Below are 5,000 nucleotides of genomic sequence, written 5' to 3'. Positions count from 1 at the left end.
GACACCTTGGTTTAGTCCAATGGTAATTGTTCCAAAAAACGACGGCCGTTTAAGAACTTGCGTAGACATGCTAGCAGCTTATAAAATTATTGGAAGAACGCTCTCAACTCCAATTCTGGACGGTGTTATAATAAAACTAAAAGACTTCGCCGTTTTTTTAAAACTAGATTTAAAAAAGACTTTTCACCAGCTCAAACTTGCGCCGGAATCCAGATCAATAACTACTTTTCAATCCGAAACTTAAATTAAATGTTTTGAAAGACTTAATTATGGAGTAAACTCCGTGCAAGACGATCTACAAAACGCTTGAAGAGAAGTTTTAAAAGATATAGAAGTTACTTTCTCAACGATGTTCTAATTTTCACTTGAAATTCAAAAGAGCACGATTTAATAATACATAAAGTATTAGAAAGATTTAAACAGAAAGGTTTAACTCTAAATTTTCAAAAATGCTTACTTGGAAAAAAAAAATCAAGTTTTATAGATTTATATTTTCAAAACAAGGATTGCAACTAGATCCGGAAGAACTTTATAATATCAAGAATATGCCAACACCAGAAAATACTAGAGCTCTCTAAAGTTTACTCGGGCTTACGAACTATTTTAAAAGTATTATTCTACACAACAGTACAACTATTAGGTAACCAAAAAAGTTCGTGCGGTTTTTGTTAATTGAATTGTTTTTAGCATTTTTTACAACACCCACATCGCACAAGGCAAGTAGCTTTGTTGCGTAATAGAACGCGTGTGTCACGCGCAGTTGCTGCATATATAGTGTAGGCTTGTAACAAGCTTACAGGAAAGGTTTTGGGTAAAGAAAGGATGGCAACCCAACCAACGATTATTTGATCTTGCTTACTTTACGAGTTCAAACTTGGAAGGAATGCAACACAAGCGGCCAAAAACATCTGCACAGCATTTGGAGAAGGTACAGTAAGTGAACGCACAGCACAGAAGTGGTTTCAGCGATTCTCTTCGGGAGATGAGTCCATCGAAGACCTGCCGCGTTCTGGACGCCCATTGTTGGTTGATGAGGATGAACTGAAGGACGCTGTCGAGTCTGACTCCAGCCAAACTTGCCAAGAAGTTGCAGTGAGGTTTGCTGTGAGTGTTGAAACCATCCGCCTGCATCTGCATGCGATTGGGAAAGCGTGTAAGCTGAGTCGGTGGGCTCCGCACAAATTATCGATCGACAACAAGAAGCAACGGCTTACGATCTGCACATCACTCTTATCACGCCACAATGTTGAGCCTTTTCTTGATCGTTTATTGACATGCGACGAAAAATGGATTGTGTACAACAATACCAAGCGTTGCTACCATTGGTTGTCCCCCGATGACCCCATCCCAAAGACACCCAAGCCCAATCTCCACGAGCGGAAGGTTTTGCTCTGCATTTAGTGGACTACAGCTGGTGTGGTGCATTACGAGCTGCTCCCAACAGGCCAAACCATTACTGGACTGGTCTACTCAGCACAGCTGCAACGAGTTCACGACCTGTTGCTTGTAAAGCAGCCTGCACTTGTGCACAGGAGAGGAGTTCTGCTTCTCCACGACAACGCGAGACCGCACACCGCTCGCGTGACTCAGGACAAGCTCCAAAGCCTTGATTGGGAGAGTTTGCCTCATCCACCATACTCGCCAGACCTCTCCCCTACTGATTTACATTTTTCCTTTCCCTGGAAAATCATTTAAAAGGACAGCAGTTCCGAGACCAGGACGCGGTTGAAATGGAGTTGAAAGCTTTTATAGACTCAAAGGACCGAGAATTTTTTAGAAGTGGAATAAATAAGCTTGTTTTACGTTGGGAAAAGGTTTTAGATGCTAATAGTGACTATTTTGATGAATAAATGTACTTACTTTTGTCGTTTTGTGTGTTTTTATTATATACGAAAAAACCGCACGAACTTTTTTGGTTACCTGATACTTATCCTTTGAGAAACCTTCTGCGTAAAGATTCGTTATGGAACTGGAACTTTGAGTGCACCGTTCCATAACGATTTCACCGATGCAAGTCTTGTAGGCATATAGGCAGTCATTATTCAAAATACTCCAAATAAACAAGAATTTAAACTAATATCTTATAATTCAAAAGAGCTAACGTCTATACAACAACGCTACTCTACGCTCAAAAGAGATTGTTTTTGATTATTTTAGTCGACACCCTGTCTATCTTTTTTAGGACAAAGGGCTAGAAAAATACCCTAAAGCCCATTCACTACTAGATATTCAAAGAGAAACCGAAGCCGATCCTACTTTACAAATACTTACAGAGTTAATTACTACTAATAGCTGGCATAAACTATTACATCCAAATTGTCCGCCGGAATAAAAAAAGTTCAAAAAGAATTACTTGCTTACCGTAATAGAAGAGAGCCAAAGTTCTAACTACTCTTTTTCTCGAATTCCGGACAAAGATGGTGTACTGGTTGAACCCTTACTTCAAGATTATCTCGATGTATTTTATTTATATTTAAAGAGTTTATCTGGTGGCATTTTTCTCATTTTCTCGTCCCCAAACAATTGGAGGACTTTTTATTATTACATTCTTTTCAGAACAAATATTTAAAACTAATGATTTAGGTGGTGTTTCAACTCTAGCATGATAAACTTGATACAAAGTAGAACCAGTTATTCGGCCTACTCGTACCTGATACCAAGAATCACACAAAGATTGATTTCAAGTTGCTTCTTCAACATAGACAATGTGATCAGAATTGATTTTCAAACTTTTTTTCTCATCATAATAGGAACTTAACTGCTCTTTATTTAAAGATTTATAGTTTTCAATGAAAAAATTTCTTAAAGATAGTGGCAATTTTGCCACAACAGTAGATTCTAGGTGAATAAATTCATCATTGTAATCTTTGAAAAAATAAAGAGCAGCTGTTTTGGGCTGTACACTTTGCAAATCAGACATAACTAATTTTTTTCAATATTGGAAACAGGCATCTTCCTCATTTTTTTTATCTTACGTTTTTTCTTAGCAGCATAAAATATAAATTGATAGATGAAACTGGGAAACCAACAATATTTTTAATAAATATTTGATTCTATTGACATGGTAAATCAGTTAGTGTGGATGATGTCATTCCAATGCGAACAGTAGCTTCAATTTTGTATAACATTGCAGCTACATGTAAATAAAACATGTTTGAACAATATCATCGCATTAAAGTAACTAAAAAAAAAAAAGTTTACAAAACAAGAGTTTTTAAGGGTTAAATTATCGTACTCAAATGCTCAACAAACACTTACCCAGCCATACAATTACAGTGAGCAGTCACTACATTACAAAGTAAATCAAGAACTATCCAAGGCTTATGATTAGGAGATGATGTTCTATATGAAGGTCGAACAACACATTTTATGATCATGTTATCTTGACTTATTTTCATGTGAACAACAGTTTGTACCCAACCTTCTTGAAAGTACTTCCAAACCTCGAATGACTTGTAGTTTTCCATAGCTTCTGGAGAAAAGATGCCTAAACGATGTTGGAACTTAAAACCAAGTGTAAGCAAACATAAATATTCACAAAACAAATATTCACAAAACAAACATAAATACTTACAACATCAGCCAATCAAACTAATAGATATTAGAATTAAATTGGCTTTTAAACAACTATTTAAAAATATTCCTTACATGGAGTCTTAATCAGGTAATGATAAAGATTATGATAACTTAAATAAGGACATTGACTCGGATCTTCAGTCTAAGAAGCGGCTTGATACTTATATGGACACTTGTCCAACACTAAAATAAAAATCTATGTTTTATCTTCCTTATTTTTAAACAAAAATGGTTTAAAAAAGTACATTAACATAAAGGCTAATCACCCAAAAAGACTGATTTTTCGCAGATATTTTTCTGCTGCTTCTTTTGATAAACTTTTAAAATAATTGAAAGACGTTATAATAACTTCACGAGCGCTTCCTTATCTTTACGTAAAACATTGTAATTTGTTTTCCCTCATTTCAATTGATGGTGTTCTATTGACGTCACGATGTAAACATTACTATTCCGACGCCATCTTGTAGGTCAAACTAACGCATTAGCTTAAGGAGCTTTAACGCAAGGCCAATTACTATTATCTGTTAATGTGGTTCCTATAGAAAAAGATTGTTAAAAAATTTATTATTTTGATTAAATTTATATAGAATTTAATTCTCTTTCTACTGATGTAATTAATTTTTTATGTTTAAACTAAAACTCAATATTAAATAACTTGTTTTCTAAACACTGCCAAACAAGTTAATTAACCTTAGCAACTAAGTAAATTGCAAATAATATAATCTGAAACATTCTCAAACTTAATTAATAACCAAAAAAATAAGTACAACTATTTGTGTTAACATTTTAAAAACCTTATGTTATGTATTCTAAGGCATTTTATTAAATTTTTGTTTTGAATTAATTTACATGACTCATAGTACAGTAAACATAGTTTGGTTGTTTAAGTATGCTCAATAAAGTATTAAATGGTTTTAGTTTTTTTAATTGCTCTGTATATAAATAATATGCTGATGTTTATTCTATTGTAGTATATAAAAGTGTTTAATATTTTTTAACAATAATACAATACAAGCAAGCAAAACCACAAACTTAGAAGAATGTGTCATTTTAGAGGCTATCAACACTCATGCAAAAAACGTACAAAAACTTACAGAAGTTCCAAATGATTACGATTTTACTATAAACTAAAATACTACAAACTTAAAATTGTTGAAAATTTATGTTAACCTTTAGCTGACATTCCAGAATGTTTTCCATAAAACATAGACTTTATATTTACAATTCCACTCCTCACATGGTTGCTGTTCATAAGTTTTACTTTAAAGTTAAAAGTTGTGTGTTTAAAATATAGCTGCTCTTTACATCAAATTCTGCAGCGAAAAAAGTAGACGCATTTGTTTAAAGTTCGATATGAAGGTCTTCAATAAATAGGAAGTAGAAGATATGAAGCAAATCAAAAAATTTATGAAATAAGTTGTAAC

This window comes from Hydra vulgaris, chromosome 01 (assembly GCF_038396675.1).
Source record: "Hydra vulgaris chromosome 01, alternate assembly HydraT2T_AEP".
In the NCBI taxonomy this organism is placed as follows: Eukaryota; Metazoa; Cnidaria; class Hydrozoa; order Anthoathecata; family Hydridae; genus Hydra; species Hydra vulgaris.
The sequence above is the reverse complement of the archived record's forward strand: the minus strand, read 5'-3'. Positions refer to the sequence as shown.